The 12,634-nt window shown below is 39.0% G+C and overlaps 1 protein-coding gene across 1 annotated transcript in view; it reads left to right on the top strand.

The window, feature by feature from the left end:
- The window catches only part of ADAMTS19 (ADAM metallopeptidase with thrombospondin type 1 motif 19), a 205,152-nt gene that overhangs the window by 37,520 nt on the left and 154,998 nt on the right, over positions 1 to 12,634 (top strand). The gene's annotated exons all lie outside the window — the stretch shown is intronic.

The following is a 12,634-nucleotide window of genomic DNA, read 5'->3' as shown; positions in this document are numbered from 1 at the left end:
AGCTTTCTTCAGCTCTTTTCCGGGAGCCTGGCCGTGGAGATGGGCGTGAGGGGGTGGAACGCCAAAAATCGCGTCATTTGGGGGCCAAACACCGCGATTCACTGGGAATCACGGCGTTTGGGACCTAATTCTGCCCACTTCACTAGGAAGTGGGCAGAGTTCGGGAGATTGCCACACTCGCCCGGGAGTCCGGGAGACTCTCGCAAAATGCGGGAGTCTCCCGGACGTTCGGGGAGAGTTGGCAAGTATGAGCTAAAGTAAAATTAATTCAAAGCACAGACCAAGGTCATTACAGAACATTTTGTCATACTGAGGGATATTTATAATGGGGTGGTACACTGCAAACAATGATGTCTCTCTTTTGATGTGTTTGTGCTTAGTGTTATATGCTTAACTTCAACATAAACTTTTCAAGGCTGGTCTGGAGAGGTATTGTACTGGTGTGTGTATGTTGCAAAGTCATAGATAAGCACAGTGTACCTTTTCTAACCCACTCCATGCATTAAATTACTTTATGTTAGTTACTTACTGCTTTTATGATATATATCCATACTTGCCAACTCTCCCGGAATGTCGGGTCGGTCTCACCGACTCCCAAGAGAGCTGGCAAAACTCCCGCATCCCACTACTAGCACCCCAAAATGACGCAATTCACTGTGAATCGTGTGCTTTTGCCAAAACGACTCATTTGGCCGCACCAAGCCCCCTCTCGCCCTCCAGTCACGCCCCTCTCCCGTAAAGAGCTATGAGAAAGTAGGCAAGTATGTATATATTTCATATTAAATTATTTTGGTAAGAAAGGAAAAGTGCTTTGAAAATGATGTATGATATGTTTTATTAATAACTTCACTTACAGGGAGAGGATAATGTTAGAAAAACCCTCAAATACTGTTATGTTTTCTGCAGATTTTTTTTCGGTAACAAAAAATCATTAGATAAAACAGCTAAAGTCTATATAAACAAAAATGATGATGAATACTGTGCCAAGGACAGTTATCTTTCTTGCAATGCTGACTACAAACAAACTTAAGGTATATTATTGCTACCTCTCAAGTGGTGTAAGAGTCTTTCTGCTTTGTATTGCTCAATTTCTCTGCAGTTTTGAGATAAAGCAGGATTATATTTAGCTAGGCACAGTCTATTCCCTTTTATCCCACTATAAAATAGAGTTTGGTGAAACAAAGTTTGTGCATCTTTATAGATACCGAGCATTCCATAATCTACACTCCAGTCTCATATCATTCTAAGTTAGAATTTCATGATATAATCTCAACCTGGCCAACCTGTGGCTCTCCAGGTGTTGTAAAACTACAAGCTCCAACATGTCCTGCCAGCTATTGGCTGGCTATCTACTGGCACAGTACTAAGGTACTTTTAGTAAATGTGGTCTCCTGTGTCCAAAGTGCTTCTGCAGACCTTATTACCTCCCCTATGCTGGCTGGAGGGCAATTTGTAGTAAATGTTGAGGTCCCGCAGACTGCATGTCTCAAGTCATGTGGGTATATTTGCTAAACTGAGGGTTTGAAAAAGTGGAGATGTTGCCTATGGTAACCAATCAGATTCTAGCTGTCATTTTATAGAATGTAGTAAACAAATGATAACTCGAATCTGATTGGTTGCTATAGGCAACATCTCCACTTTTTCAAACCCACAGCTTAGAAAAAATACCCCTTGGTCTCTGCACATCCTGCTACAAACTGTAAGTGAGAATTTCTATTTATTCCTGGACACCAAATGCAGATTGCACAGCATCCTGCTACTAACTGTAATACCTAGTGCATATTGGCAGCAATAAGGATTTATAAACATCAGAAAGAACACAGAGACAATTATGTACTAAAAGTACCTTAGTGACCATTAACTGGTTCTTACCAATAAATGCAGTTGTCTGTCTCCAGTGCTTATTTATACTTGGAAATATATAATGCACAGAATTGTAGAGACCAGTACTTCATCATCATCATTTATTTATATAGCGCCACTAATTCCGCAGCGCTGTAATGAAGCAATTTACACCTGTGTTTTAGATGGAAATTGCATCCAACGCTACATAAAGCCCTGAACGTGTTCATTTTTGCATTACCACCTTTTTTCTGACAGTTTTAAAAAAGAGAGGTAGATAAAAGCTGAAGCACTTGAAATCTAACAATTATATAGGAATAAAGATTTTAGTTCTATACTTTATAATTGTTAAAAATTTCACAAACACCGTATAAAATAGCCCCAATTTGAATGCCATAGCGAAATATAGAAATATGTAAAATAAAGTGTGATGTAAGGTAGAAAAAGTGAAAATCTTTTATAAATCACTGAGTTACTGCTTTCTTATGTTAGGGTGATTTGTAGGCATAATAAATAATTAATTTAAAAAAAAGTTGGAGAATAAGCTCACGTAAAGAAATAACATTCACTGAGTATAATCTATATACACAATCGGTTTGATCTGACAACTGTTTCATTATGATATTCAGTTTGGGACTCATGATGTTTTGAAGGGTGTTTGTGTAATTCTTAACAGAGATTAATAAAGTATAGAACTTTTATTTTTATTCATATATTATCTTTAGGATCCAAGTGCCTCCAAGTAAGAATATTCTTTTTTTCCCTTCTTTTTGTAACTGTTATATGGAGGACACCACATAAATAATGATTAATACACTTTATGATATAGCCATGGGGTTTGATCCAAATGCGGTGTGGGCATGCTCTTGTCTTTTTTTTTTTAAAGATTTTATTTTTGCAAAGGTCAATAATAAGCATCAGTCCAAGACATGATACAGTCATGTTATGCATATTCAGGGACTAATACATTCACTATATATTATAAAGAGACGAATCAAGACATTGACCAAATTTTACTTTGAAGATAGAAAGAAGAAGAAACAGAAAAGAGAAGTTAGTCCGCAGAAGGTGGGCAGGATAGAGTAGGGGGGCGGTGTGCCAATAGAAGAAAAGAAGAAGATCGAAGAGGGAAGGGAGAGGTAAGGGGGGGGGGAGAGGTAAAGGGTTAAGAAGGGGCATCAAGTGGATTGTTGTAGAGAAATCATAGGACAAAAGGAGTTTGAATTTGAAATATATATATTCACGGTGCCCAGACTTTATTAAATGAATTAGAAGTATTACGCAATATGCATGTCATAAACTCCATTTTGTATGAGTGCCAAACCCTATTAATAATTGTCTGCAAAGTAGGTGCAGTGGGTTGTTTCCAATTAGAGGCAATTTGACACAATGCAGCAGAAACTATGTGACAAAACATTTTCATTTGGTAGCTGATGGAATTCCAAGTGGGAGAAGGAAAAATCTAGGAGAGATTGAGATGTCAATCTGCAGAATCTGAGACGCAAAATTCCGTAGTTCCAACCAAAATGGGACAAGCTTGGGGCATTGCCACCAGATATGGAGGAAGGACCCTTCTGACGAAGTCCGGATATATTTTTTGTAATTTGGTTGGTACCAAGTACCATCGATAAAGAAGCTTATAGGCATTTTCTTTCAGCTTCACACAGATTTAGCTAGAGGCAGTGTTGGATTTTATTTTATCCCAATCCTCTCTATCTAAGTGATCTCCCAGATCCTCCTCCCAAGCCCGCTCATGAGAATCTTGGATGTTTGAGTCAGGGACCCTCATCTCCCCGTATAGCAAAGATATAAGGCCATTGGTGGAAGATCGCCGGAGGAAAAGTGACTCAAAAGAGGTCAACGGCCTGATTGTTAAAGATAATTTAGTGGTGGAGTGAAAATTTCTTAGTTGTAAATATTGGAAAAAAAAGTGTTGGGGATATTGAACTTAGTTTTTAGGTCTTCGAATGAGGGAAAATAAGTATCTTTTGTGATATCATTAAGATAGTAAACATCGTTGTTTTTCCAATAATCAAAGGACGAGATTATACGACCTGGTGGAAAACCAGAGTTATCAAAGAGAGGAACGTTTGGACTAGGAGCTGGGGCGAGATTAAATTTTGTGTTTGCTCGGTTCCAGAGAGAGAGCGAATGCGACACAATTGGGTGACCAAGAGCAGACCGAGGGCGTTTAGTGCGAGGGAGCCACAGGAGAGAGGAAGCGGAACAAATACCCAAGCTTTCGGCTTCAATAGAGACCCAAACTCTGGAGGAACCCAAAGAATTCCATAAAATACATTGGGCAAGTTGTGCTGCCAAGAAATCGTTTTTAAAATTAGGGACCCCCAAACCACCATCCCGCGTTGATCTCTGTAGGACGAGGAGCTGGACTCTTGGACACTTTCTGCCAAATATAAATTGTGAAGTATAATGTTGCAAAAATTTGAAAACATAAGGGGGGATGCGCACAGGAAGGGCTTGAAAAAGATATAGCAACCTGGGCAAAATGTTAATTTTAACTGAATTAATACGTCTTATCCAGGAGATGAGATTTTTACTTCAGGTTTCTAAATCATATTTAATTTGGGATAGTAGTTTTGGGTAGTTAGCTTGGAAAGGCTGACTATATTGTTTAGTTATGTAAATACCTAAATATTTTATCTTTTTTTGGTGCCATTTGAAGGGGAATTGTTGAGTGAGAGAAAATCTAATACTATCTGTGAGATAGCAATCAAGAATTTCTGTTTTTTATGGACTTATTTCGTATCCCGAAATGTAACTGTAAGTTTTGATGTCTGCCAGAAGGGGGGGAAGAGAAACAGCGGGATCCGAGAGAGTCAAAAGAACATCGTCGGCATATAATGATATTTTATGTTCGGATTTCCCTGTTTTAATTCCGTGTATAGCTCCATAGCCCTAATTTTTGCTGCTAGTGGTTCAATTAAAAGGGAAAGATTAAAGGTGAAAGGGGCATCCTTGCCGTGTCCCATTAGAAATTGAAAATGGAGGGGAAGCGACTCCGTTGACCACTACTGTTGCTCTGGGGGATTGGTATAAAGCTAACAGGCCATCTAAAAACTTACCAGAGAAATCCATTGACCCCAAGACCCTAGACATAAAGGTCCAAGAGATGCGATTAAATGCTTTTTCAGCATCAAGTGCCATAATCAGTGACGGTAATGTACCAGAGTGAGAAGAATGTATGATGTCAATAGCCCATCAGGTGTTGTCTATAGCTTGGCGGTCTGGTATAAACCCGACCTGATCCGGGTGGATCAGGGAGTGGAGGAGAGTGTTCAAGCGGGTAGCTAAAATTTTGGCATAGATTTTAAGGTCCACGTTTAGTAGGAATATAGGTCTATAATTGGAGCAGGAGTTAGGATCTTTATCTGGTTTTTGTATGACAACGATAGTGGCCAAGGTCATCGCCTCATCAAAGGGTGTACCCATTAAGACATTGTTAAAAACATCTGTCATGTGTGGGGCAAGGTCTTTGGCAAATTTTTTATAATATTGTGATGAGAATCCATCGGGGCCCGGAGCCGATGATGGTTTCATCGATTTTATCGCTGAAATTGTTTCTATTTGGGTGATATCTGTGTTCAAAAAAGTTATATCAGTATCTGAGAGATGTGGAAGTTAGAGAGATGATAAAAAGGATGTAATTTCTGCATCGAGAGATTCGTCAGAGGCTGGAGTTTTAGGGAGATTGTATAATGCTTTGTAATAATCATGAAATTCTTGAGCGATTTGCACTGGGTCATACATAGGCTGAGAGTTAGGAGATTTTTTAAGTTTTGTATTCTGTCCTCGAGATTTTCTCTGTCGCAGTTTGTTAGCGAGCATTGAGTCAGCTTTGTCAGCCTTTTCGTAGTATTGCTGATTTAATTTTTTGAGGATATTTGCAGCTCTGCGGGAGAGAATAGTGTTTAGCTGACCTCTTACTGCGGAGATTTCTGTTAGTAATGTTGTAGATGGGTGAAGTTTATGCTGAGCAAGAAGGGAAGTTAATTTGGTCTCAAGGGAAAGAATTTCCTGTGATGTCAATTTTTTGCCGCGGAAGTTTTACTTATCAATCTACCTCGAATGGTAGCCTTATGGACTTCCCATAAAATACCTGGTGCGATTTCCTCTGAAGTGTTTAGTTCAAAATATTCTTTGATTGCATCCCTAATTTCTTGATCGATCGACTGGACCAACAAAAGGGAGTTGTCAAGATGTCAGCGACGAGAACGTGGAGCTAATTTTATTAAATCAAAAGTAATATATACTCCGGCATGGTCTGTCCAGGTAAGAGGGGAGATTCCTGTATCCAATATTGTTTGGGTGAGGGAATGAGAGACAAAAATCATATCTATGCGGGAGTAACTACCATGTGGGGCAGAGTAATGTGTAAAATCTTTTGCATCAGCATTTTTCAGGCGCCAAGTGTCATGCAGCGCTAAATTGCGTATGCATGCTAATAAGGATTGGGAGTCTTTTAAGGAAGAAGAAGATTTTTGGTTGGAAAAACCAGAGGACCTGTCTAATGTTGCTCTTGTCTTTTTGTAAATAGTTGATGCTTCAAAATTGATATTAGAAAGCACAGTTGTCCATGGGAATTTATTATTTCAAATTCCCTTCTTCTAAGCTGTGAATGTGATATAAGTTTTTAATGGATCGCTAGTTACACTAAGCATTAAGTCAGGTATTTTCCTTTTTTTGTGACCTACATATGTAGCTAGCATTATTGAGTTGAAAGCAACACTCAAGTGTGAATATCTGCTCAAGACACAATGAAAAACTACTAGGTTATTTCTGACTCTTCAGCTCCTCTCAGGCATAGCTAGAGTTTGAAACATCACTGGCTACCCTGCTGCTGAACAGTGATGAGTCCCAGTGACACTGGGCATGCAGAAAACTATATATAGGTTAGATGAGGGGGACAGTGTGATGGAGGGGGAACAGAGTGATGAGGAGCATATATTATATTGAATAGTACATCAAACAAATTCTGCGGACACAGGCTTGCTGAACCACTTTGCTGTTTTATTCAGGCTTGCCAGGATGGTATGAACTGTAGTAGTTTTAGCAATCACATGGAAAATATTTACAAAGTCATGCGTCCCTAAAACTAACTAGACAGATAGTCCCCTAACTGACCACACTGGCCACTGACTGGCATCGGTTGCACCACCCACAGGACAAGTCCAGCTATGTAAGCTTCCTCCCAAGCACTATACTATGCTGTTCCCTTAATTAATTAGATCCAAGTGCTCCACCTGTGTTCCTGTGCTGTGTGTGTTGAAGAGGATGCAGACTTAACTGTGTCTGTTACCTGAGCCTGCAGATTCCCAGGGAAACTATTACTCCTCCCAAGTATGTGACAAATTGCCACTATAGATATATATATATATATATATGTATATATATATATATATATGTATATATATATATATGTATATATATATATGTATATATATATATATATATATATATATATATATATATATATATATATATATATATATATATACAGAGAGAGAGAGATAGGATTTAACTTGGAAATTAAACTGGTGGTGCCCTCCTATAATTTTCCATGCCACTACCTGCATGTTCTCTAACCTACACCACCATTCTTCCCACCTCCAAGCTCTAGATCCTGTCATTTTCATTCATATAATAAAGGATGCTATAAAATTTCTTATACACATACCTGTCATTTCTTGCCTTGACTACTATATCCTCCATCTAATTGATCTTTCACTCAAAGTTTTATATCCCCCTTTAATAATCATGAATCATGCCCTCAAGCTGATCTACTGTAAAATCTTTACTTTGGCTCTCTTAACTTCCAAAATATAAATATTTTGGGACGAGCAGAAACTAGCCTACAAATCCCTTCACAGCTTTTTTCCTACATCCATTTTTTACTTTACTCATAAACATTCTCCTAGTCACCCTCTGTGTACCTCCAATAATTTTAAATGTCTCAATCTCTCATAGCTGTGGCCTATGCCCATCTACAAATGCTGTTTCCCATTATCTTATGTGTCAAATTGTATGCTTATGGGGTTAGGACCTCCTTTATCTTCCGTATGTCATTGTTTTGTCAGATTTGTACTGTGTTATATGTTGAACCTCTATGAATTAAGCATAATAATCACATTAATAATAATTATAATAATAATCTAAGAAAAATTGTGACTGCTCGATGTGGGTTAATTTACTTATATCTTGGTTCACTGTAGTTGCTAATACCTTTGCCATCAATTCAACTCAGATGCTTACAAAGGAGATCAGTTCATAAGTGGATCAGTTTAAAAATCTTTATGTGTTGGGCACCATTACATACATGCTAATAATGAAAGATTCTGCCTGGAAATTATCACATTCCTGCAAAGCATTAATTATCTGGTCCAACTACAGACCTAAAATCTAAGAGAAGGTTTTAGAATGCAAAGTGCAAAAGATATATAGATGACCTCAGCTTAATATAATATAACGGCATGTTGAATATTTTCTACTGAAATTTCAGCATTCAATAAATCCCCAAAAAGTTTCTGTGAAACTATTTACAATATTGAAAATAATGCAAGAAGTCTGTAATCAGATTGGGAGATGTGAGATACTTAGCCTAGATTTAAAGTTGGATGTACATCCAATTCTGAAGCGAAAGTCTCTGTTCCATATTGTGCAGAACAGCAATGAGTAAGATATACCTCCCAACATTCCAACAGTTGGAACAAGAGCCCTGGCTGGTAGGACAGTCCCCTAGTGTCGGGAGCCAGCTTAAAACCCATGGGGTCCTTGGCAAGATACTGATTTTCACCACCCCCTGTCCATGTTTTTCCCATGATATTTCCATGCAACTTTCTACATTACCACTATTTACATTACATATTCTAAACATGCCTCCAACATTATCTTTCATATCTCCTCCTCAGATTCAACATCATATGAAACAATTATATCTATATTCATATAATTTTCCAGACAGCTAGCACACTCATCCCCAAATAATACATAAGCATAGAACTACTTCCCTTTCTGCCCTCATCTATTCCACAGGCATAGTGACATCCACAGATAGAACAAAATTATTTCCATGCTGCCCACTAGCCCCCACAGTACTACACAGAAGGTCAAGTGTGACACCAAGACAGCAGGCTTTGGAAATTGACAAAATTGTGGTGGGGATATTTGAGAGAGGGCAGTGACTCTGGCAGGAGAGATTATTATAATCTTTTGCCTCCTACCTTTAAGGTCATTTCTTCAGTGTCTCTACTTCTGACTCATGCCCCTGTAATGGTCCGGAGACTGAATAGTAGTCCGATGGCAAGAAAGAAGGTAGACCAAACGGGGATAATGTAATAAGAATGGTCAATGACAGCCAGGTTCGGTACAGAGTCAAGCAGTAAGGCAAAAGGGATCAGGCAGATGCATAGTTAAGGACAATCTGAGGTCAGTACATGAATAGTGGATAAATGGAGGCAGAGAAGCAGCAACAACAACAGGAACTAGATTACTTGCAGGAGCACAATAATCTGGTAAGGAGACAGGAATAAGCATGGCTTTTAGAGGAAGTCAGGGGGTGGAGCTAGAAACAAGAGAACAGTTAAACTGAGCTAGAACACAAAGCAAGGCAGGGAGCTGTCCAGCAGCCAGAGTCGCTCAGTTAGCAGAGCAACAGCTCCTCCTTCTCTTCCTCCCTCTTTGTTTTTCCCAACACTCTGTTCTTGGCCCTATGCTCTTCTCTGTATATACACTTCCTCTCTTGGCAAACTCATATGCTTCTTCAGCTTCTATGACCACCTCTATACAATTAACACCAAAATCTTCCTTTCCTCCCCTGAGTTCTCACCATATTTTTTTATCCTGCTTGCCCAACTGCCTCTGTGCCATCTTCACCTGGATGACCTTACAATTCCTCAAACTTCACATGTCCAAATCTGAGTTTATCTCCCCCCCTGCTTAAACACTACACACCCCCAAATTTCCCTCACAGCTGAACTTCCCTCTTTCCCTCATTCCCCTGTTCCCCACACAAGCTGCATCTGTGTCATCCTTGACTCTGCCTTCAGCTTCACCCCTCACATCCAGTCCCTTTCAGTCTTATCCCCTCTTCCTCCTTCTCTGAAACATTGCCAAAATAGGCCCCTTCCTCACTGAGGAAGTAACTAAAACCCTGGTCCCCTTACTTATAATTTCCCGCCTTGAATAGTATAACCTCCTCACTGACCTTCCCTCACATGCCTCTCTTTTCCCCTCTATATATCTCTGAAGTTGTCAGGAGATACACTCCAGCATGACCACACCGCTTCTCCTCTGACCTACTCCTCTCTTCCCCTTTTATAACCTCCTCCCACCCTCATCTCCAATACTTTTCCTGTGCTGTTTCCCTCCTATGTAATTACTTGCCTTGTTTTATCAGATTCATCCCAATCTACAAACCTATAAATGCTCCCTCTAAACTAAGCTACACAGACACACAATAAGGAAATCTCTGGACACCACCGTGGGTAAACACTTCTCTGGACCAGGACACAGTATGACAGATTTAAAAGTCTGAATGATAAAAGGTCTTTTTAAAAATGACAGGGAGAGAAAAATATGGGAATTCAGACTGATAAAAACATTCGTCATTAACCCAAGGACTCAATATAACACCTGGATTTATGACCCACTACATGGACACACTTCATGCCCCACAGCAGAGCAACTCCAGATCTCTGAACTCTTAGGACTTTTACTCTTCCATCCGTAACAAAATCTTTCGATTTATTACTTTAGCTTATCTTAATGATGTATCCCCCCTGTACAAATTTTTTGATGTAACAGCTGTTAAATGTTGTGCCTTTTCCTCAGTCATTCATTTGTAAACTTGCTGAATCTCTGGGTCTCTGTGCTCTGAATGCTAGCAAATATAATCATTTTTTTTTTTTTCGGTTAGCCAATAAAGTTATCACTACTATAATACTTTTGTCTTTTTTGACACAAAAGTATTTAACATCCCTCAAAACAAACCTCTTCATTCTTGACTACCCTACCCCCTCCTAGACCCTCATGTCCACTCACTCTACTTCTGTCCATCACATCCATCGTGCTTTTTTGCAGATATTGTCTCTCATCTCCCCCACCCTCTAGAATGTAAGATTTCAAAGACAGGGTCTCCTCTACACTGTCTCATTTTTTATGATGATTCTTCTGCTGTTTGTTCACTCACATGCCTGTAATTTTGTGCCGGTATCCATACTAGCTGCAGTTGTTATCTTACGACTATCCATGTATGTGTTATTATGTTAATTGTATTCATATGTATGTTGATGTGTTCATTGTATTCATGTATGTCATATCTGTAACATGTATGTCATACCACAGTGCTACGGATTCTGTGGTGCAATATAGATAAACAATGATGATGCTGATAATCTCTTCTCTTCTATTATTTTGGATGCGTTGAGCTTTAGGTAACGTTAGGACATCTATGTAGAGGTAGCAGAGAGAACGTTGGTTACACAAGATAGTACAGAAGGAGAGGTCAGGTGCGGAGAGTTAGATTTGGGTGTAGTGTAGAGGTGATACGGGAGGCTGAATAAGCTAAGTAGTTCACTAAGAGAAGATTTGTATAGTGAGAAAAGTAGAGGAACAAGAGCATAGCTTTGTGAGAAGTCAACAGCTATTATAGGGGAAGATGTGCCAGTGATAGACACACTGAAGGAGCAGTTCGATTGGTAAGGAGATGAACCAGAAAAGAACAAAGTCATGAAGGCCAATGAAGTGAAAGGTGTAAGAAGGAGATGAGGGTGATCAACAGTGTCAAAAGCAGCAGAGACTTCCAGAAGGATGCGTTTTGAGAAGTTACCCTTAGACTTTGCTGTAGGTAGATCATTGATCACTTTTATTAGTGTAGTCTCAGTGTAATTTTGGAAACAGAAACTTGATTGCAGATAGTTGAGAAGATAGTGAGAGGAAAGAAAATGAAATAGCTGGTTGTACACAAGTCACTCAAGTAGTTTGGAGGAAAGGGGTAGTAGTTGGAGAGATAGGTGGTGTTGAGAGATGGTTTATTTAGGATTGGTGAGATGAATACATGTTTAAAAGGCAGATGGAAGTGGGCCAGGGGAGAGAGGCAGGTTGAAGAGGCAGGCATGCAGTGAGGGAGAGTTGGGATGGAATAAGGTCAAGGGTGCAGGTTGTAGAGTGAGATTTCATATTTGGTTACTGGTGAGAATGAACTAAGGATTTGGAAGTGTAGGAGAAGATGGTTGGGGTGTATGAGAGAGCTAGTATGAAGCAATAGCTTGTCAAATTATTCCAATTTTGTCCTTGAAGTATATTTTAGAATAATGAATATTAGAGAACTATAGTTGATTTTTTTTTTGCAGGTCATAGCAGGACAGGTTGGTTATAGGAGAGATTATTTGCCATGAATAGGAGCAATGTAGGAACAGAGCAAGAAACAGGACATGTGAGGACTATAAATTAGTTTGATGCAGGAAACAAAAAGGTTCATATATGCAGACTAATGAGGAGGGAATTAGCAAAGGGGAAATAATGATGGGGGAGATAGAAATAGGATAGTAGAGAGAGAAGAGGAGTTTAGAAAAAAAAGTGTGGTATATTAAATTTATGCTAGAAAATTATTACAGTAATAAGTCATGTTGTCAGATAATTTGCAAACTTCATAGACAAATATCTGATAAGTTAGTTAACTTCTACATGGAATGCTGGAAAAATAAAAAATTTGGAGTGGGACATAGGGACCAAGAAAAAATATATAAGAAAAACAGTATAAGCAGAAATTGATAGC

Source organism: Mixophyes fleayi, chromosome 1 (assembly GCF_038048845.1).
Source record: "Mixophyes fleayi isolate aMixFle1 chromosome 1, aMixFle1.hap1, whole genome shotgun sequence".
NCBI lineage: Eukaryota > Metazoa > Chordata > Amphibia > Anura > Limnodynastidae > Mixophyes > Mixophyes fleayi.
This window is presented reverse-complemented; position numbering and strand designations above follow the sequence as displayed.